At 39.1% G+C, this 23718-nt stretch overlaps 1 protein-coding gene across 5 annotated transcripts in view; it reads right to left on the reverse strand.

The window, feature by feature from the left end:
• Positions 1-23718, reverse strand: part of SLC26A5 (solute carrier family 26 member 5) — a 65788-nt gene that overhangs the window by 40238 nt on the left and 1832 nt on the right. For 2 of the 5 annotated variants that reach the window (XM_081535772.1, XM_081535775.1), the window contains exon 2: positions 22170-22324. The exons of 2 other annotated variants lie outside the window; for them this stretch is intronic. The gene's annotated coding sequence lies outside the window, so the exon portion shown is untranslated. Of the gene's footprint in view, positions 1-22153; positions 22325-23718 lie in introns of all 5 variants that reach the window. One more of the 5 variants, XM_081535773.1, reaches the window with a different exon arrangement.

A 23718-nucleotide genomic window follows, 5' to 3' on the forward strand; every position in this document is an offset into this window, starting at 1 on the left:
CAGGGAGGCCTGGCGTGCTGCAGTTCATGGGGTCGCGGAGAGTCGGACACGACTGAGCGACTGAACCGAACTGAACTGAACAATTTACGTGTCAAAGAAACAGAAAAAGGAGCAAGACCAGTCCTTAAACTGACTCCAACTTTCTTGAAGGTACATTAGCCTCCTTCCCAATTCTGTACTCATATATGGTTACTCCCTACAATATTCTGTGTTCAGAGTTGAGGCTTATATGCGTAAGACTATTAGGATGACTGATATTTCCATGCCTACATCTTTCTACCCACTTATCCACATAATGAATACTACTCATATGAGTAAAAGAAATGTTTAAGGAACGAAAACCCAATATGCTTCTGCACAGAGGAATATGTTAAGTGCAGCTTTATGACAGTGAAAAATCAGAAAAAACTTAAATGTCAACATAAATTTTTGTATAGTCATAAATTGAACACTATACAGTAATTTTAATAAATGAACTAAATCTATATATGTCATCATCATAAACCTCGAAAACATAATTTTCGATAAAAGTGTAAGGCACAGACGGGTACTTCAAGAATGCAATTACTTAAAGTTTAAAAAACTTACAAAGCAATTATGTATTTTGTTTATGTGTACACATAGATGTAGTAAATGTATAAAAGCATGTATGACAATGATAAAATGGTGTCACTTCTGGAGAGAAGGGGAACAGACAGGGAGCTTCAACTGACAGTTTTTGCAATGTTTAGTTTGTAAAAAAGAACTGGCACAAATAGAGCAAAATGTTATGATTTGACTAAGGTGTGTAGTAAGTAAACTGGTGATTGTGGTTGGTACATGATTCCTTGCAGTTGTAAATTTGAAAGATATATTTTATAATAAAAAAATAAGTGCACAACAACTAAAGCCATGGGTCCCAACTGAAGGAAGTTAAGGGCAGAGGAGTTGGGGGTTAGCATGCTTATGCTTAGTCGCTTCAGTTATGTTTGACTCTTTGTGACCCCACAGACTGTAGCCCACCAGGCTCCTCTGTCCATGGGATTTCCCAGGTAAGAATACTGGAGTTGATTGACATTTACCTCCCCAGGGGTTAGCATGGGTTAATGGTTAGGTGCCTATATGGTAACTGCAGGAGGGTGCTGGATTACCGACGCTGATCAGTACAATTTGCTCATGTGAAAAGTTCAATATTCATCAAACTGAAATTACACTCAAATTTAAATCATGTTTGTGTGACCAACCAGAAAACATCACACAAAACAAAAGCCTAGGTCCAAAGAGGTTGAACATTTTAAAGTCTAGAATAAAAAGAAATTCTAGCAGCAAATGCAACTGAGTATCAGTGCTGATGATATGAAAAGATAAGCCTGAATAAAGAGGATTCTGCAGCATAATTTGACTAAGACTGTACATCTTTTGTTTTAGAGTTAGTTAGGAAGACTGGCTTCTCATCTAACTTTTTATTTATTATTCCAGGAACTCATCATAATACACAAGAATGGCTGGGCTGAGGTACGTAGGTGGGTTAACAGATAGCAACACTGCCACTCTGCCTCCCTTCTGCCCCCAACTCCTCCAGAACATCATGCAACGGCAACATAGAACCATCTGCAATTCAGGTAACCCACCAAGCTACTTCCAGCCTCTGTGCCTGCGCCCAGAATTCTATTCACTCTGACAAGGAATGCTGTTTCTTTTCCCTCACTCTCCTTCCATTTTCCCTACATCCTAATCATCTTTCAAAAGCCAGGTTTTGTTCTTTGCTTTCCTGAGTCCCTGCTCCCCTCTAATCTCTCATGAAGTGGGTCTCTACTCACTGTTATGTATAACATCCTATCTCTCCCCACTATATAATTATCAGTTTCCTCTTCTAGACTGTAAATCCCTTGAGACAATATCCTAAATTCCCAGGACCCAGCTCAGTCCTTGTCTTACTGATGACCACACACAGTCTTTGTACAGGTGCATCAGGATTATCGATAGTGTATGTCATGCCTCCTCTCTGTACTTCACATTATAGAAGACTAAGATTACTCTGACATTTTTATTTAATTATTTTTCTGGAGACCTCTTCCTTGATTGTCTTCTAGCCTGTCATAGAAAGATAACTTCTTCCTTCACATAGCCAAAGAAAAAAAGACCAGGTAGATCTGAGAGAGGTCTCACAATATGAATCCCTGTTGCAAAAATCTAGTTTTACCATTGATTTTACTGTTACTCTTCTTGAATTTACCCAGTTGTCAGTGGGATTAATTGCAATGAATTGGGATGTGTTATTGTAAAGTGCAGTAGTGACCAAACCTGCCCTCTCACCACAATGTTCTGGGCAAGGTTTTAAAGGATTGGTGTCTGGCCTGACTCTGAGCCTCCTGATTTAGGGTCCCATAGGTGGGGTCTGGACAGTGAGCATTTACTTCACATGGGTGTGGGCATGCAACCCTGTACCTGAGTACAGCAAACTGCTTTGAAGCTTTCAGTGCAACACAATAGGTCATGTTAAAGTGTAGCAGAAGAAATAAAACATTTCTAAAATATTAGACATCCTTACTTTTATTCTCAAAAGTCCTTTGGCTCCTCCCAACAGAAATTCCTCATTTACACCTATTACTATGAAGGTCCTTTATCATTCCCTCATTTCTCTTCCTCCTAGAACCTCAAAATTCTTTCTACCTTATTAAGCATGGACAGAGGACCCTGGCTGGCTATAGTCCATGGGGTTGCAAAGAGTCAGACACGACTGAGCATGTATGCAGGTTCAGGTTCATTAAGCAGGGCAATTATGTGCATGTTTTAAATGTCTCCAGGAAGATTCAAAACATCTTTAGAATCTGGCTTTCAATTCTCCCTAAACCTTGAATCTCCTCAGGTGCTTTTTAAAAACTTCAATGCTTGGGCTCTATACCAGGCCAATTAGCACAGAGCCTCCCAGCAGAGCCTCTGGGAGGTGGGGCCCAGGCATCTTTTTTAGAGCATCCTAAGATGAATCTAATGAGCTGCTGCTGCTGCTGCTAAGTCGCTTCAGTCGTGTCTGACTCTGTGCGACCCCATAGACGGTAGCCCACCAGGCTCCGCCATCCCTGGGATTCTCCAGGCAAGAATACTGGAGTGGGTTGCCATTTCCTTCTCCAGTGCATGAAAGGGAAAAGTGAAAGGGAAGTCGCTCAGTTGTGTCCGACTCTTAGCGACCCCATGGACTGTAGCCTACCAGGCTCCTCCATCCATGGGATTTTCCAGGCAAGAGTACTGGAGTGGGGTGCCATTGCCTTCTCCGATCTAATGAGCAGATAAAGTTAAGAACCACTGGTTTATAACCTAAGAGAGATATGCATATGAAAAAGACATCGGAAAATCACAAAGAAATATTTGAAAACAAACCCAATTATAAGCTTTTAGGAAATTAATAATGAATCAGTGACATGCTTAAAGACAGATGAGATTTTTTTAAACTTTATAAAATGACACGTGTGCTGTAATGCAACATTATATATATATATATATATATATATATATATATACACTATGATATAATATACTTACTGAAAAATACATGAAGTAAGTTTTGAAGAGGAATGTGAAATATAAGGAGATGATTTAGCAGTAAAAAATGTTTCTTTGCATTTGCCATTTTCATTCTGGGCACTGGTTCTCAGACCTGGCTGCACACTGGAATCATCTGACTCTACTGCCAGCTATTCTGATTTAATTGGTTTCGGAGGCAGGCAAGGATTGAGATTTAAAAGCTCCCTAGGTGATTCTTGACGCACAGTCAAGGTTCAAAACCACTGACTTAGGGGATGGCAATATATACACTCACACCTACTTCTCAAACCAAACAAAAAGAAGGAAACTGAATAGGGTATAAATTGTGTGCAATGCATTATATTACTATCTTTGCTTATGTGTATCTTTGAAATATTTAATAAAAACTTAAAAAGGAGAGAATTATCAAGCTTGGTTTCTACAGAAAAGTCTTATTTCTATTCTTATATTCTCACAACAAAAGGGAATTGTGTGTAGGTAGGCAGTGCAAATGCTACATTTTATGAAAAAGGTAAAGAAAACTGAAATCTTAGTTATTACAAACATTCCATTCAAGTTTTAAATTAAGAGCAAATATTAAAAGAATTTAGACTCCAAAACATTAGATGAACTAAGAAAGCCTTAGGGTATGCACTCTCTGCAGAGTTGCCAAATAAATTATAGGATGTCTAGTTAAATGTGAATGTCAAATAAGTAACAAATGGTTAGTAAAAGTATGTTCCAAATATTGCATACTTATATTAAAATTTTATTCTTTATCCCAACTTAGTTACAGTTGAGTATCTTATATTGTCCTTTGCTAAATCTGGTAATAATAATAACTCTCTGTAGGTCAGAAAGAGACACAGAAAAGAGGGGATTCTCAAACTCTTTTGAGGTTTTAGGACCCTGGCCACAATTTTTGTCCTCCTTGAGATATCTATTCGGAAGTTCAAAGATGTCTCAACTGAGAAAGGAAAGGACTGCTGGGAAGAGTAAAGGAGAAGAAGATATTATAATGAAAGATTGTCCTTTGGGGGCACTTTGTATGCTCATCACAATAATTAAATAACTAAAGCCTTGAAGGCTATCAATAACCACTTTATCAGAAGAAGAGGTTATATATCAGAAGAGAGGCCAAGTAACCAAGGGACAAAGGGAGGAGATCAAATGACCAGATGATTATCTGACAGATAATGAGCTTCCAGTATGTGGATTGCTGTTATAAATCACCAAGTTGTAAAACTAAGTACATAAACCCTCACATGAGAAAAATCACCTTTCAGATGGCCCTAAGGAACAAGTCTTCTGACAGAGTCTCCAACAAAAATGCTAATGACAGAAAAGCAAATTGATCTCTATGTCGAAGTCCTGTTTTCCAAAGCTATGAAAGAAAGGATTTAAAAACAGTTTAGAATACCTTTCAACATTGATTTCTAGATTTGAAAGTAATTTTGTAAACCATCCAGTTTAACTTCCTCACTGTGTAAATGGGAAAATGAACTCATCTACACTCACTTGACTTATCCCCAAATATTCTCAAAATGCAAAACTTGCTTCCTATTCAAAGTAGTTTTAAAAAGCACACATATTTATAAATAAAAATGTAGCAGCAACATTTTTAACTTCAAACTAAAAGCAAGAATTAGTTGCTTGCCAATAATGAAGGTTGCTTGCCAATAACTATGGTTTTGTGGAAGATGCTCCAAATTGAAGGTTGAGGGTCAGGGTCTGGCCCTAGTTCTGCCTCTCAAGCGTTCTGAGCTGTTCTATGCTGTTATCATAGGGTCAACTAGACCAGTCACAACAAACTTGGAAGCACGTTGAAAAGACAAGGAGAATGTAAAATACCACAGATTTCTCCCTGAAATCACAAAGAGAGCTTAAAATACCTCTAGAGATTCTGATTTAGTAATTCTGGAGTCTGCATTTTTCAGAGCTCACAGAGAAAGATTACAGTCCAGAAAAATTTCTTTCACTTATGACATTCGCAGTGCTTTCTTTAAAGGAATTTGAAAAAGCTGCTTCCTCTTTTCTATATCTCTGGGACTTTTAGCATAACCAAGATAAACTCCCTGCTTTTCCTTATTAATGATCACTGATTAATTGAAGTGGCCCAACATGTGGAAAGAGCTAAAGGCCCGATAATCCCTGCAAGCTGGTCCTGAATGCAGACTGTAAGCTCTGTGAGGACAGCGTGATTGTCTGAACACCTAACACATAGCAACATGCAGCTTGTGGCCTGAATGCTCTCAAGAGTGTTTGTGAGTGGTGGGGACCGTGGTTGCTGGAGGATATAGCCTGTGGCTCTTCCCATCCTTTCTCTCTTCTTTTGTAATTATTCACCTCCCATTCAATTCCTAGGCCAAAGGATTCTTAGATTCGCCTTCTGAGAGGCAACACCATATGGTAGGCTTTGGGATCAGAAGGACTGTGTTTGGAGGCTGGAACTGTCATTTCATTGGTGTGCGCATTCTGCAAGCCTTCATTTGCTTATCCGTAAGTGGCAGTCAGGAGCACAGGCTGTGGATTCTCTTAGACCTAAGTTCCAGTCCTAGTGTTCCCTCTTGCTGGGACATCTAGCAAGTTACCTGACCTCTCTAAATAGTGTGACCCTAGTCCTGGCTTATGCTTGCTGTCCCAGAGTAATTATTACTTCAAAGTGTCCTGAGATGGAAAATAAATTATGTTTCTTTCAGATTCTTCAGCTATACCACTTGGATAAAATCATTATTGATCTGTGAAAATATAGCACTGAAACATGTATATTATCATATGTGAAATAGATCACCAGTCCAGGTTCGATGTACGAGGCAGGGTGCTCAGGGCTGGTGCACTGGGATGACCCTGAGGGATGGGATGGGGAGGGAAGTGGGAGGGAGGGCCAGGATGGGGAACACATGTACACTCATGGCTGATTCATGTCAATGTATGGCAAAAATCACCACAATATTGTAAAGTAGTTAGCCTCCAATTAAAATTTTTAAAAAAATTAAAAAAAAAAGAAAATAAATTAGAAAAAAAATTTTGGGCTTCCCTGGTGGCTCAGTGGTAAAGAATCTGCATACCAATGCAGGAGACATGGTTTTGATCCCTAGTCTGGGAGGATCCCACATGCCGATGAACATGTCAGATCCTGTGTACCACAACTACTCAGCCTGTGCTCTAAGATACCCAGGAGCCGCAACTACTGAATTCACGTGCCACACTGCTGAAGTTCACGACCTAGAGCTCATGCCCCAGGAGAGAGCTCATCGCAATGAGAAGCCTGCTCACAGCAAGAATAGCCCCTACATGAAAGCCACATGAAAAAGCCCGCTCAGCAACTAAGACCCAGTAAAGTAACAAATAAATAAATAAATAAATAATAAAATTATAAACGTAAAAAGAAAATGTTTCTGAAGTACTTAAACTGGGGCCTGGCACACAGTAAGTGCTCAGTAAATGTGATCATTATTATTGCTACTTTGAGCAGTGTATCTAATTTCCTTTAATCTCCGTTGCTCATTTGTAAATGGGGATAATGATTTTCTTCTGTCTGCATTTAACTGTCATTTTGAATCACCAACACATTCACAAGGTTCAAAAATTCATGTGTAAGAAGCATTAAAGTGACGTTATATATATTCCATGGCTGGGAGGCAATCACTGTGTCAATTTCTTGTGTCTTCCCAGAGATATTTCTACACAAGGAGATAGAAGTATATGGTCTTCTTCCTATAAACAGTAGCACAACTTATACCATTCTGCACCTTGCTTTTTTCACTTACTGTATCTTGGTGACCTTTCCATATCAATACAAAAGAGCTTCCTCATTCTTATGTTTTTTTAAAACAGTTGCAGAGTGTGCTGTTACATGGATGTTCCATAATTTGCTTGGCCAGTCCTAGTAGTGCCGCACTGAAGCTTAATGTAAGAATTATGAAATACTTACAGTAAGACACTCAATATTTATTATTTATAATTACTATTATCTTTTAAATTTTATTTATTTTTAATTGAAGGATAATTGATTTACAGAATTTTGTTGTTTTCTATCAAACATCAACATGAATCAGCCATAGGTATACATATGTCTCCTCCCTCTTGAAACTCCCTCCCACTTCCCTCCCCACTGTACCCCTCTAGGTTGATACAGAGCCTCTGTTTGAGTTCCCTGAATCATATAGCAAATTCCCATTGGCTATCTATTTTATACTATTACCTTTTAACTGAACCTCACACACATTTACTTCATATGCCTCATTTCTCGAGTCCTTGGGTCTCCATCTATTAATTTGCTCAATGCAAATCTACTTAGTCCCTACTTATATGTTTGGCTAAAATTTACCAGTTGGGTATGCCTAGAGATTAAAAAGCTCTGGTACATGCCCTCAGGGACCTGTCATCTAGGGTCTCTGCAATTTATATCCTTTAAAGGATTTCTTACAGGTGGGTATGGGCATATGAAATAATGGAACATATAGGGGAGTGTAGGAGGTTTTGGGGATGGGAGTAAGAGATCATTGACAACAAAATACAAACATTTAGGAAATGAGATCAAGGGCCTTTGATATAAAAATCATGCTACATTTTCCTCTTTATAAAAGTAATATATAGCATAATATGTAAATTTGCATTTTTCTCATGCATAAATGATATGTTAAATGTATATTACAAATAAAATATATGTACATACATGTAATGTATATTCACAGAACTGAGATACTATTTTAATAGTTTTTCATTAAAATGTTTTATACTTAACATTATGCCATAAACATTTTGCTATATCAATAAACATCAGAAGATATTTTTTAATGATTATATAATATTTTCTAATATATATATCATGATTTAGTTAAGCATCTAGAAGGGAATGGCAACCCACTTCAGTATTCTTGCTTGGAGAATTCCATGGACAGAGGCGCCTGGCAGGCTACAGTCCATGGGGTCACAAAAAGTCAGACACAAATAAGTGACTAACACTTTCATTTTTCACTTCTTTATTATTAGACTACTTAGGCTACTTCTAATTTTCTGCTATCACAAGTGATATTTTGTTTTTCAATCTCTGTGAGTTTATGTGTATAACGGTAATGAAATACAGTCCATATTTAAACAATGTTAATGGTAGTAAAATATAGTCTATATTTAAACAATGTTAATGTTCTATTTAAGTATTGAACAACTTACAAAGTGGGTACATAAAAACTTCTGCTGCTGCTGCTGCTGCTGCTGCTAAGTCGCTTCAGTCGTGTCTGACTCTGTGCGACCCCATAGATAGCAGCCCACCAGGCTCCCCTGTCCCTGGAATTCTCCAGGAAAGAACACTGGAGTGTGTTGCCATTTCCTTCTCCAGTGCATGAAAGTGAAAAGTGAAAATGAGTCGCTCAGTCGTGTGTGACTCTTAGCAACCCCATGGACTGCAGCCTACCAGGCTCCTCCGTCCATGGGATTTTCCAGGCAAGAGTACTGGAGTGGGGTGCCATTGCCTTCTCTGATAAAAACTACAAATTGACTTAAAATATTATAAATGAGAGACATTTATGTGAGCTCCTTATATATGCACAATAATAGTTAATTATAGTATAACATTTATTGAGACTGCAATTGAAGAATCTCAGCATCTATGTAAGGCAGGAATTATCCACGTTTTTCAGATGAAGTAATAACAGCCTGGATTGGAATCTAGGACTGCTCACTGCAGAAAACATGCTCTTATGCTATGTTGCTTCATTAACCGTGTATCAGATTAATCATATCAAAATATTTATCTACTTCTATCTAAGTTATATTAATTACAGGCATATACTCCCACTTGCGATCTGTTGCTTACGAAGCATGGTAATCTTAACTAAATTAGAAGCAAGACTAGAGCTCAAGGAAGGCTTCAGAGAGGATACTACCTGGAAGTAGCTCTTGAGGGATGGTTTATTGTTGTTCAGTTGCTCAGTCATGTCCAGCTTTTTGCGACCCCATGGACTGCAGCAGACCAGGCTTCCCTGTCCTTCACTGTCTCCCAGAGCTTGCTCAAACTCAGGTCCATTGAGTTGGTGATGCCATCCAACCATCGCATCCTCTGTCATCCCCTTCCCCTTCCACCTTCAATCTTTCCCAGCATCAGAGTCTAATCCAGTGAGTCAGCTCTTCACATCAGGTGGCCAAAGTATCGGCGCTTCAGCTTCAGCATCAGTCCTTCCAATGAATATTCAGGGTTGATTTTCTTTAGGATTGACTGGTTTGATCTCCTTACAGTCCAAAGGACTCTCCAGAGTCTTCTCCAACACCATAGTTCAAAAGGATCAATTCTTTGGCACTTAGTCTTCTTTATGGTCCAACTCTCACAACCATACATGACTACTGGAAAAACCATAGTTTGACTATATGGACCTTTGTTGGCAAAGTAATGTCTCTGCTTCTTAATATGCTGTCTAGGTTTGTCATAGCTTTTCTTCCAAGGAGTAAGTGTCTTTTAATTTCATTGCTGAAGTGACCATCTTCAGTGATTTTGGAGCCCAAGAAAATAAAGTCTGTCACTGTCTCCATCGTTTCCCCATCTATTTGCCATGAAGCAATGGGACTGGACGCCACGATCTTCATTTTTTGAATGTTGAGTTTTAAGCCAGTTTTTTCACTCTCCACTTTCACCATCATTAAAAGGCTCTTTAGTTCCTCTTGGCTTTCTGCCATAAGGGTGGTGTCATCTGCATATCTGAGGTTATTGATATTTCTCCTGGCAATCTTGATTCCAGCTTGTGCTTCATCCAGCCTGGCATTTCACATGATGTACTCTGCATGTAACTTAAATAAGCAGGGTGACAATATACAGCCTTGACATACTCCTTTCTCAATTTGGAACCAGTTCATTGTTCCATGTCTGGTTCTAACTGTTGCTTCTTGACCTGCATACAGGTTTCTCAGGAGACAGGTAATGTGGTCTGGTATTTCTGTCTCTTTAGGAATTTTCCATAGTTTGTTGTGATCCACAAATCAAAGTCTTTAGCTAGTCAATGAAGCAGAAATAGATGTTTTTCTGGAATTATCTTGCTTTTTCTATGATCAAATGGATGCCTGCAATTTGATCTCTGGTTCCTCTGCCTTTTCCAAATCCAGCTTGAACATCTGGAAATTCTTGGCTCATGTATTGTTGAAGCCTGGCTTGGAGAATTTTGAGCATTATTTTGCTATTGTGTGAAATGAGTGCAATTGTGCGGTAGTTTGAACACTCTTTGGCATTGGCTTTCTTTGGGATTGGAATGAAAACAGACCTTTAACTGAGGCATGTGATTATGCACAGAGAAGTGAAAAGTAAAAATTAATAGGACCTAGTCACAGAATGGGCTTCCCTAGTGACTCAGCTGGTAAAGAATCTGCCTGTAATGCAGGAGACCCCAGTTTGACTCCTGGGTCAGGAAGTTCCCCTGAAGAAGGGATAGGCTACCCACTCCAGTATTTTTGGGCTTTCCTGGTGGCTCAGATGGGAAAGAATCTGTCTGCAATGCAGGAGACCTGGATTCAATTTGGGTTGAGAAGATCCCCTGGAGGAGGGCATGGCAACCCACTCCAGTATTCTTGCCTGGAGAATCCCCATGGACAGAGGAGCCTGGCAGGCTACAGTCCATGGGATCGCAAAGAGTTGGACATGACTGAGTGACTAAGCACAGCACTGCACAGCACAGTCACAGAATAGCAAAAGTACTGGTAGAAACTCAGTGAAAATGAAACTGGAGAGGCTGAACAGGATGTGGTCTTAAAGGATCATAAAAAGCAGGCTACACATTCGAATTTGAAGCCATGTGCTCTAGCTATTTGACCATATTCCCATCCTTCTTTGTCCTATACAGAACTACTGATCAAAACCACCTACTATGAGAGAATTGTTCAACTCCAGTAAAGATACTAATCATCCCAGCACTAATTTTCTATGACTCCTTAAGGTGATAAATTGGAAGATTTATTTTCCAACTACGAACACATGAAAGATCATTAATACTCAGAAGATATGCCTCTAGAATCTTCTGTGGGATAAAAAGCTCAGTAATTCATATCGGTGATTTTGAAGTTTGAATGACAAGTTTGAATGACAGATATTTTAATAAGAAAGAGTTCTCTTTAAGTGAAAATGGAAGAACAATATACTGGTTTACCAGTCTTCTTTAATAAACATAATACAGACATGGTAAAAATACAAGTATTATGGAAGGACTAATCACAAAAATAAATGGTTTCCCACCCCTCTTCTCCCCAACTTCAGCTCTATTCCCTAAAGTAAACTTTTTCTTAAAATAGTTTTTTTGTTTTTAGTTCTGGTGGGCTTGTTTTTAACTCTAAATCAGCTTTTCTCAAAAAGAGTGATTAGTATTACTATTTTGGGGGGACATATGTGGAACTGTGCTGTGCATTTAGCATGTTCATTCCCGATACTAAATGCTAGTAGCACCGTCTAGACACTATGATACATCTCCTAATCTCCTTTAGGATTGAGAACTACTGCTCTAAGTAATATATGACTATCTTTTGATTTATTGAATTTAGATATTATCTATGAGCGCTTACCATGGAAAATGAATATTTAAGTCTCCTTACTCCCTATAATTTTTTTCTAGATTGTATTCCATTTTAATTTGTTTACTTATGTAACCAATATAGGCTAAGACATTCTCTCTGTTCTTTCCTTCTGAAATTTCTATTAGACATCTACTGGAGCTCCTCATTATACCAATGTGTCTTTCAACCTAAGACATTTTTCATCTTTTAATCTCAATGGGTTGATCTTAGGCAGTTTTCTCAGATTTGACTTTCAGTTCACTAATCTTCCTTTGGGTAATATGTTGTTTAGTTAATACATTAACTAAAAATAATCAACGTCTATATTCTTCATTTATTTTCTTTTTGAAATATGCTGTTCTTTTTATGAAGTTTTTTTCATTTTGTTTTCTATTCTTTTTATCCCTTTAACAATTTTTAACACAATTATAACTTTTTTCATATATTTCTATTATTTTTGATTCTTTGGGATCTGATTCTTCTATTTGTTTTGTTTGCTCAAACTCCCTTATGATTGTTTATAGGTTTTTGAAATTGTAAGCTCATATTAAGTGGGAGGAGGTGAGAAGAGGTTCCATGTTGCCTTGTGCCTGAGGTCACGTCTTCCTCCCAGATTTAAATGGCATAATCCCATCTCTATACCTCAGGATCTGTATTCTCCAGAGAAACTGCTATGGTTGTGCTGGTTATAAACTTGCACCAACTGCTCTTCTAAATGATTTTCTGCATTCTTCTGGTAGTTTTTATTTTAAAGTTGACTATTTCCAAATAGGAAAAGGAGTACATCAAGGGTGTATATTGTCACCATGCTTATTTAACTCATATGCAGAGTACATCATGAGAAATGCTGGGGTGGATGAAGCACAAGCTGGAATCAAGATTACCAGGAGAAATATCAGTAGCCTCAGATATGCAGATGACACCACCTTTATGGCAGAAAGTGAAGAAGAACTAATGAGTCTCTTGATGAAAGTGAAAGGAGAGTGAAAAAGTTGACCCAAAACTCAACATTCAGAAAACTAAGATCATGGCATCCGGTCCCATTACTTCATGGCAAATAGATGGAGAAACAGTGGAAACAGTGGCAGACTTTATTTTTTGGTGCTTCAAAATCACTGCAGATGGTGAGTGCAGCCATGAAATTAAAAGACGCTTACTCCTTGGAAGCAAAGTTATGATCAACCTGCTACTGCTGCTGCTAAGTCACTTCAGTCGTGTCCAACTCTGTGCGACCCCATAGACGGTAGCCCACTAGGCTCCCTGGTCCCTGGGATTCTCCAGGCAAGAACACTGGAGTGGGTTGCCATTTCCTTCTCCAATGCATGAAAGTCGAAAGTGAAAGTGAAGTCGCTCAGTCGTGTCCGACTCTTAGCGACCCCATGGACTGCAGCCTACCAGGCTCCTCTATGATCAACCTAGACAGCTTATTAAAAAGCAGAGACATTACTTTGCCAACAAGGGTCCGTCTAGTTAGGGCTATGGTTTTCCAGTAGTCATGTATGGATGTGAGACCTGGACTATAAAGAAAGCTGAGCGCTGAAGAATTGATGCTTTTGAACTGTAGTGTTGGAGAAGACTCTTGAGAGTCCCTTGGACTGAAAGGAGATCCAGCCAGTCCATCCTAAAGGAGATCAGTCCTGGCTGTTCATTGGAAGGACTGATGTTGAAGCTGAAACTCCAATACTTTGGCCACCTGATGTGAAGAGCTGACTCATTTGAAAAGACCCTGATGCTGGGAAAGATTGAAGGAGGGAGGAGAAGGGAACAACAGAAGATGAGATGGTTGGCTGGCATCACCGACTCAATGGGCATGAGTTTGAGTAAACTCTGGGAATTGGTGACTGTAAGGTAGCATTTAACCGGAGGCTACCTGTATGCTGTTTTTGGTTTTGCATAAATCCTTTTGTTCCTTAACAGCCTCTGAATATAGGTGCAAGAAGAGCTGGCAAGCCAGCTCTCGGGAATAATAGGAATTTAGGTATCTCGTAAGCAGCCATTTACAACTCTCTTCCCTTCTGATATGTAAAGTAACTTTTACAATCCCCTCCCTTGAAAATGATTCTAGCCTCCAGCTTCCTGAATAATTTGTAAGATTTTTTATCCCTGTCTCAGCTAAAAAGGGCTATCTTGCCCTTTTGCCCACAATATGCTGAATAAACGCCTTTGTTCCACCAGAGCACTAGTCCCCGTGTCTCTCTCTCTCTCTGTCCCCTTCAGGCTGCTCAGCCTCTTTTCTTCCTTCTTTTACTTTATTGGTCGACTCTGTACTCCCAAGTTCCGGTCGGACCACAACAGGTGATGGACAGGGAGGCCTGGCATGCTGCCGTCCACTGAGTCGCAGAGTCGGACACGACTGAGTGACTGAACTGACTGACTGATTTACTTATACATTTCATTGTGTCTTATCCTTTATTTTTGTGTGTTTGTACTGAGGAGAGCTCTGCATGAGTTAGTTTAATACCCCAGGTTGCTAGATGCCCTGCTATTATAACTTTGTGAATCTAGTTCATTACTGGTTCTATCTATTGAACAGAAGTTACTTAGTTCTTCCTAAAGTCATTATTCTTAGAGTTTATTGAATACTTTTTGTTTTTAATTTGCATCACTTTTTTTTTTTCTAAGTCTGGTACAAATCTGCCAGCCTAGGATTGTACTGGGGGAATAACACTCTTATTTCACATCTTCCTCCTTCTTACTTTCTGCTCTCATTTTGCTGGAGCACATCCTTAGGTAACTGTTTAAGAAAGGGTATTTGGAAGCAAATTGCCTGAGTCATTGAAGATCTGAAAATGTCCTCATTTTACTTTCACACTTAATAATCTAATTGGCAACAGAATTTTAGGTTCAAAATCATTTTCCCTCATAACTTTGAAGGCACTGCTTCATTTTAGTTTAGTGTCCTATTCAGTGATGAGAAGCTTAACATCAATCTTAAGTGACTTTATTTTCTCTTTCTAGAGCCCCAATAGATTGAAGTTGGACATAATGAACTGTTTTCTATGTTTCTTCTCTTTTCTAGCATATATATTCTCCATCTCTTTGACATTTGGTTGTTCATTCCAGGAGACTGCTTAAACTTTATCTTTCAGCTGCTCTACTAAATTGATTTCAGTAATTACTTTTAAAAATTTCAAGATCTTTTTTGTCTGTTTTCTGATTATTACTCCTTCTTTATAGAATTATATTTTTGTTGTATGGAAACAATATATTTTTAATCACTCTGAGGGTACTCAGATTTTTTGTTTTAAAGCTATTTTACATATTTTTTTCTTTTTTTGATAGTCCTTATATATACATATTTTAATTGAAGTATAGTGATTTACAATGCTGTGTTAGTTTCAGGTATATGGCAAAGTGATTCAGTTATATATATGTGTGTGTGTACATGTATGTATATATATATATATATATATGTATTCTGTTTTACACTCTTTCCCCTTATAGGTTATTACAATTATTGAATATAGTTCCCTTTGCTATACAGTACATCCTTATTATTTATCTAGTTTGAATAACATATTGGGTGGGCCAAAAAGTTTGTTTAGGTTTTCTGTAAGATATTATGGAAAACCTGAATGAAACTTTGGACCAATCCAATAACAGTGTCTATCTGTTAATCCTAAACTTCTAATTTATCCCTCCCCTCCAGCTTCCCCTTTGGTAACTCTAAGTTTAAAGCTATTTTAAACAATCTCCCCTCTGACATTAATAACTGTTTATCTTGGGGTTGTTTTTGTCATACTCCTTCATATGTCAGGTTATTCTTGGTTTTATAAATGTGTGTGTGCGTGCGTGCGTGTGTGTGTGTGTGTGTGTGTGTGTGTGTGTGTGTGTGTGTGTGTGTGTGTGTGTGTGTGTGTGTGTGTGTGTGTGTGTGTGTGTGTGTGTGTGTGTGTGTGTGTATAAAGACCTCATCGACTTTTCTGATTAACTGGGGTCACTTTCCTCCACTATCTCATACACAAGTGTTTCAGGACAGGATTCTTCCCTGAATGGAATAGTGATCAGGAACCTCTGCACAGCAGAGTAGGCTCTTCAACTTCTAGTTTGACTTTAGTGTGAGGAGGCAAGAGCTGGCCTTCAGACTAGGGTTCACTCTCTTTTCAAATGCCAGAAAGAGAAAGGATTTACACCACAATGCCAAACTCAGTTAGAAGCAGTGGCTCACCTTAACTAACCCATAAAGACTTTCCATCAAGCTCTCTGCTTTCAGGCTCCCTTGCTCATGCCTGGTCTCTGTCCTTGTTGACTCCATTCCCTGAGCTTCTTTCTAGGTCACTCTCCCTCCCATGGTGGTCCTTCCTGCACCAATTTCCTGGTTTTGTTTCATCAATAACTTGCCCCCACTCTCTTCAGTTTCTTTCTATTATCTGCAAAATGTCACAGCCATTTAAAAAGAGTTATAGGATAGAGGGAAGTCAAATGCCTGTGCCTAGGATGTTATCTTTCATCTTTAACTTGTTTTTTTAATTTGCAAATTTGGTGATTGTGTGCTAAATTTTATATAATAAATATATTTTTAACATAAAATATAGAGACATATTTTATATTATGACATTATGAAGAAAAATTTGAAAGCATTTACCACAAAATGGTAAACAGAGGTTATGTTCAGAATTGTGGGTAATTTTATTTTCCTTTTGTCCATACTTTCCAAGATTTCTATGGTAGACACATAACAAACACAATAAAAGTAAGTTTTAAGTGCTGGTAATAGGAGCTAAATGTACTTTCTGTTATCCTTTCAGAGGAGGAGTCTGCAAGCACAGGAGATATTTGCATTTGAGAGGAAAGCTGAGACTTATGTTTAGAGACCTCAGAGAATCCCACACTTGAGAATACCATTAACTGAGAGAAGGACCGTAGGTGAGCTGCTTGACTGATCCAAGCTACCAAGATTATGTTTCTGTTACCTGCTTCACGTAGAACCCTAGGAGGCAGTACTAATTTCTCCACTGCCAATTAAACATATCAGGCCTCTTCAGATTTGTTCTCTATTGATAGTTGAAATCAAAACCACTACTGCATAAATCACACACCAATATCACCTACAGGATTCTGGTGAAAGTGAAAGTCGCTCATTCGTGTCTGACTCTTTGAGACCCCATGAATTATACAGTCCATGAAATTCTCCAGGCGAGAATACTGGAGTGGGTAGCCTTTCCCTTCTCCAGGGGATCTTCCCAATCTAGGGATTGAACCCAGGTGTCTCGCATTGCAGGCAGATTCTTTACCAGCTGAGCCAGCAGGGAAGCCCAGGTACATAATGACAATGATTGACGTGAACCAGGTAATAAGTCTGTGCCAATCTTGAGAGCACACCCCAAGCTCGAAGTGGTCAGCACTAGTCAGCCCTTACTGAATGTTGCTTCCATTTTAAACTTCCTTTATAGTGAGGTTCAACTGACATATAGTAAACTGTACAGACTAGTACATTGTTTAATGTGTTTTACCATGCAAGGAGATCTAATCAGTCAATCCTAAAGGAAATCAACCTTGAATATTCATTGGAAGGACTGGTGCTGAACTCCAATACTTTGGCTACCTGATGCAAAGAGCTGACTCATTAGAAAAGACCCTGTTGCTGGGAAAGATAGAAGGCGGGAGGAGAAGGGGACAACAGAGGATGAGATAGTTGGATGGCATCACCGACTCAATGGGCATGACTTTGAGCAAACTCTGGGAGATGGTGAAGGACAGGGAAGCTTAGTATACTGTAGTCCATGGGTTGGCAAAGAGTCAGACACGACTGAGTGACTGAACAACAACAACCATGGATTTCAGACTACTATGCATAGAACCATTTCATCATCCAAAATTTTGTCTGGTGGCCCTACCAAGTCAGTCTCTACCACACTCCCATGTCAGGAAGCCTCAGTTCTGATTTCCATCATCATGGATTATTTTTGTCTGTTCTAAAGCCTCATATAAATAGAATGTCCAATTTTTAAAGAACACTTGAAACTATATTTTAATGAAAACTTCCCTTAAGTAAAAAAAAAAAAAAATTAATGTTGGAAATCAACACAAATTTTTTAAAAAACAACATGCGGACCCAACAAAACATAGGCTAAATTCCATTCACCAGTAGTGTAACCATTTTGTGTCTGGGCTATAGTATAAACTAAGAATATATTTTGTATAGGTTTATTAATTTCCCTCATGATTACTGGTTTTGGTACTGACAGTTTTTCTTCTTTAGTGACTAGCGGCACGTTCTTTAAAAAGGAAGGGCAAGTCTTATCTTCGGGGCATCAAGAAAGCAACCACTGGGAGACTGAATCCCATTCTAGAGTCAGCCTTGGGGATAAAGGCAAAGGATGGAAAGAGACTGATTTGGTGACAAAACAAAAAACTGGGGAACATCCAGAGCATGTAACAAAGGAGATCATAGGGCTTCTGCTATTTTGACTAAATACTAAGAAACCACACCATTATTTCACTTTATAAGCATCCCACTGAAAAGGCCCTACAAGGACATACAAGATCTTTCACACCCTCCCAAACTCTACTCCTCAGCTGCCCCTTTCTTAGATGATTTCATTTCCTTCTACTTACCCCTCATCACTCTGCTCCAGCCATTCACACCTCCCTGCTGTTCTGTGAATATACCAGGCACATAACTGCTTCAGGACCTTTGTGTTGGCCAGAAAGCTCCACTCCCAGAAAGCTTCATAACTTTTTCTACCACCTTTTCAGGCCACTTTATTTTAAATATTGTGCAACCAACTCCTCCATGGCCTTCTTCCCAGCTTTATTTTTCTCCACAGCATGTATCACCATGTAACCCACACTGTATTTTACTTTATTTTCTGTCTTCCCTCCTCTCTTCACAAAAATGAAAGTTACATGAGGACAGGTATGTGGTAGGCATTCACTAGACATGTGTTGAATGAATCACGGAAGGAAGGAAGAAAAGAAGGAAGAAATGAAAACCCCTGCTAGCTTTGGAGACCATTGTTAAGTATTCAGTAAAACAGGGACCAGTTAAGAAAATGTTATCATTTATAATTACCTTACAATATTCAGGTGTTTTGAGGAATAAAAGATTAAAAAGCAAACTAGTGATGATCCTAAGAGCCCTAACTCTACTTAGTATCTTCAAATATTAGATTTTTGTGGGAGGACAAGACTTCCCTTGTGGCTCAGATGGTAAAGAATCTGCCTGTGATGTGAGAGACCCAGGTTCGATCCCTGAGTTGGAAAGATCCCCTGGAGAAGGGAATGGCAATCCACTCTAGCACTATTGCCTAGAGAATTCCACAGACAGAGGAGCCTGGCGGGATATTGTCCATGGGGTTGCAAAGAGTCGGACACGACTGAGCAACTACACTTTCTTTCACTTTTAAATGCTTATATATAAACACATAACTGGGTGTTTGAGTTTAGCAAGAATAAACTTTTTTGTTAGATTTAAAGTTATGATGATAAAATCATCTTTTTCCTAGTACATTTATTCTTATGTTAGTTCATTTTGAGAAGTAGAGAAGGAAAAAATTACGAAAGAACAAAACAGCATGTACCCAGTATCACTAAATCTTTGGGAACAATGATCAGCAATAAACACATAAAATGAATCCAACCTTAGAGATTTTTTTGAGTGAGGGCATAGCTCTAGGTGAATGGAAAGGTGAGGGTTGAGTTGGGTCTGTGGTTCTCCATCAGATTTTTGACACCAGGTAAGGGCAGCTCTGAGACACAAAGAGCTCTGGAGTCAGTAGCTTTCCAGTCCAGAAAAAATACTGCCCAACCTAAGACATTATTTAGGGTTAAGACAGGCTCTGGGACTGGTCAATGCTGAATTTAGACCAAGTTGGGTTTCCCTGGTGGCTCAGTAGTAAAGAATCAGCCTGCCAATAGAGGTTAGATCCCTGGGTAGGGAAGATCCCCTGGTGAAGAAAATGGCAACCCACTCCAGTATTCTTGCCTGGGAAATCCCATGGACAGAAGAGCATGGTGGGTCTATGGGGTTGCAAAAGAGTCGGACATGATTTGGTGACTAAATAACAACAACAACATGTCCAGGCTGCACCCTATTAAGATAGCACTCAATGTACCATGTATGGGAGATGCAAGCAACACAGGATCATGGGCTGCAAGCCCACATTTACTAACACATAGCAGCTGGGATACGATTTGCTTAAACTTTAGAAAATTTGAGAATAAATGTAGAGCAGCTCTAAGCCCAACAGCAGAGAGAAAAGAAAAAAATTAAGTGATCCATGGGCCTCCTTCCTCCTTAATGCCTTTCCACCTTTTGTTAACTCATGTCTGTTTCTCTTTACTGATCTGACAGTCACACATACACACTTTTTTTTCTTCTTCTAAGTATTTTGGAATATGAAGGGCAGCAGGAGGGAAAAAAAGAGCAAGGTAAACAGAAATTTCACGGATTACAGTAACTTCTGTCTTTAACTTGAAGAATAATTTTCAAAGTGTGAACCTGAATTGAATTTATGATGTAATGGCAACAAGATTAGGTCCCAACAAATGATGAAGGTAAACAATATGCTCTTTTTTCCCTATCCCAGTTCTGGTAACTTGATAGTCTACAACTACTTGAGAAGTCGTGAGGATCTTTTTTTTTTTTTTTTTTTTTTATCTCAGAAGCTCACATTTCGGCAACAATTGATGCCATCATCCTTATCCCTTGCTGACACCTTCTCCTCAACCCCAGAAAGTCACAGATCAACTCTAGGAGAAACTTTCAATAGGCTAGTAAACACATGCATGGACACCAAGAGAAGAGAGATAATCGTCCCTGGGGACCTTCAGGAACAGCTAATCATTTTAGAGGGGCAGAGTTATATCCAATTCAGTCCATCAAAATGTACAAGGTGCTGAGAACTCTCAAAGCATCGTGGGAATACTGAAATGGCGAGAAGGCACAGAATCTTCCCTGAATAAATTTAAATTGCTTGATTTGGACTGCTTCTTGGCGAAGTGTGTGTAGGCTTGGTTACTGTGCAGTGTATGTAATGCTGGGCTAAGCCACACATGAAACAGGTTTTACCCGTCTGCTTTTCTATCTTTAAGTTACACCATTTTAGAATCAGTTCTTAGTGTTGATTTAACCCAGGGATTCTCAATCTTGGCTGGATATTAGCATTTCTTGGGGGGTGGGGTGGGGTGGGGTGGAAGCGGGCTCTTAAAAAACAGAGATGTCTGGCCCTGCCCCAGTCCAATTAAATCAGAACCTCTGACCCAGTGTATATACATATTTTAAGTAAATTCTACATGTGATTCAGACGTGTGGGATTACATAGTAGTAGTTGAGAACCACTGATCCCTTATGACACCCTCATTTTACACAAGAAAAATACGGTCCAAGGAATTTAATTTGTTATTCGCCCGAGATCATGTATCCAGTTAAGGGCAGAGCTTGGATTAAAATCATGATGTCCATTAATTTACTAATCCAATTAATGTGTATCACTGACATTCTAAGAGCTCCCCAGGTGGGACTAGTGGCAAACAATCAGTCTGCCAGTGCAGGAGATGCAAGAGACGTGGGTTCAATACCTGGGTTGGGAATATCCCCTGGAGTAGGAAATGGCAACCCCATCCAGTATTCTTGCCTGGAAAATTCCATGAGCAGAGGACCCTAGAGGGTTATATAGTCCATGGGGCCGCGAAGAGTTGGACATGACTGAGCACATCCATCAACGACATTGTACGGGTGAGACCTGCTACTTAGTTGTCACTCAGCAATAAGGTAAGTCAAGGGACTTCCCTGGTGGTCCAGTGGTTAAGAATCCACCTTCCATGGTGGAGGGTTTGATTCCTGCTTGGGGGACTAAGATCCCACATGCAACGAAGCCTGTGCATGACAATTACTGAGCCTGCGTACAGCAGACAATCCCACCTGATGCAACTAAGATCCCCAGTGCCACAACTAAGACCCAATGCAGCCAAATAAATAAAGATTAAAAACATATAAGGTAAGTCAAAACTGGTTCATATCTAAGGATCGATTGGCTTGGTCTTGATCCAAGTTAAAAGGAGAGAGTAAGCAGTGATGCTTCTGGCATTCTGTGTCTTACTGTTTTCTTCCAAATAGTGCAATGTGATATTGGCTTCTGGAAATGTTAAGAATCGTAGTCCAGGTAAAATCCATCACTACCTATGATTCACTCTACCATTTACTAGTTCCAGGGGGCCTCTACTTAGCCAGATCCAACGTGCAGCACACAGAGCAGGGGGCAGGGTCCCCAGATGGCAGGTCTAGTGCAGTTCAATGAAACTCTGATCCATGGGGCTGAGAGTTGGAGAAAGGAGAGCTCGCTCCTTGGCCCTAGGGATAGAAGAAGGAAAGTTAATCCAGAGGTCGCTGGTTCTTCAAAAGAAGCTATATCCAAGATATTCTTAATGTTCTCCACTCACTCCTAATACCAACCAACTCTCTCCAAGACACAACTACTGCTGTCACAGTGGTTCAAATTGAATATGGTAATTATGTGACATATATATCCTTCCTGTATGAACTGTGCAATTGAGCAAGTTCAAATTTTGAACTCAGTCATTCCCATATTACAAAAGTTGGCACATGAGAAACCATCCTGAATGAGGCATCAGTGCTGAGAGAAAAATAATCTCAGAAACATTTCCTTGAGAAGAATGACAAAAATTGAAAAACCAGATTCATAATGTTCAAGATAAAAGCTGATCTTGATCAACTAAAAAATTAATAGGACTAATTTGTCTTTAGCATTTTATAAATAATGGTTTTTACTTCCCACTCACAGAACACTAACTCAAACAGCCAGGTATTATTCCATTTGAAGTAAATTAAATTATATTCAGTTTATAGATTTACTGACATTCTTGCTTCATTTCCACGCTGCTCCTGTTCTTGAGCAAGGCACCATGAATCCTCCAAGAGATATACAATATTCTGAGTGCATGTGCATTTTTTCCAAGGATAAAGTCCTAGCTTTGACCAGATTTAAAAAATGACCTGTCCCCTCCCTAAAGTCCCGTAGAATACAACTGTTTTCAAGGGTAAAACTGGGAAGAAGATGATGTGATGATGCTGATGGCTTCTGGTATCTACAATGGAAGGTTTTGTGAAATTGGCCTCTGGAACTGTCTTCCAAAAGAAGGACTGAAAGATTTCATGAAGGTGGATCATCCTCCAAAAGAATGGACTTAGATAAAACAGTTTGGGAGGCAACAGAGTATTAAACGTATTCATGATGACCTTGTCTTACTAGATTGAAATGAAAGGAAAAGAAAGTAATCATCTCCTAATTTTTCTTGTTGATTTTACTTCATTAACTTAATGATAATGCAAACACTAGGGAAAACCGACTTATATTCTTATTTAGTTGTATTTCCTAGAAAACCTTTTACTTTGGAATTACTAAAATGCAGACCACTGGCAATGATAGGAAAAATAAATTACCAAATGATTAGGATATCAGGGGCTACACATGGCATTTAGAATAAATAAAAGCCCAACTGATTTTGATTTTAAATTGAATAGGCAGTGCACACCTGCATCTACTCTTTACAAATCAGCCTACTGTTGTTGCTACTGCTGTTTTAACTGCAAAGTTCCCGCATCTTTCATCCTTCTGCAGCTCTTAGCAAAGTGCCTCATACAGGAAAGGAGCTCAAATTCTTGTTGGATTGAGTCAATTCTTTTGGTATCACTCATAAATTAATGAGGGAGGTGTAACTCTGTAT

Source organism: Giraffa tippelskirchi, chromosome 10 (assembly GCF_054371585.1).
Source record: "Giraffa tippelskirchi isolate mGirTip1 chromosome 10, T2T-mGirTip1v1.2.pri, whole genome shotgun sequence".
Taxonomy (NCBI): Eukaryota; Metazoa; Chordata; class Mammalia; order Artiodactyla; family Giraffidae; genus Giraffa; species Giraffa tippelskirchi.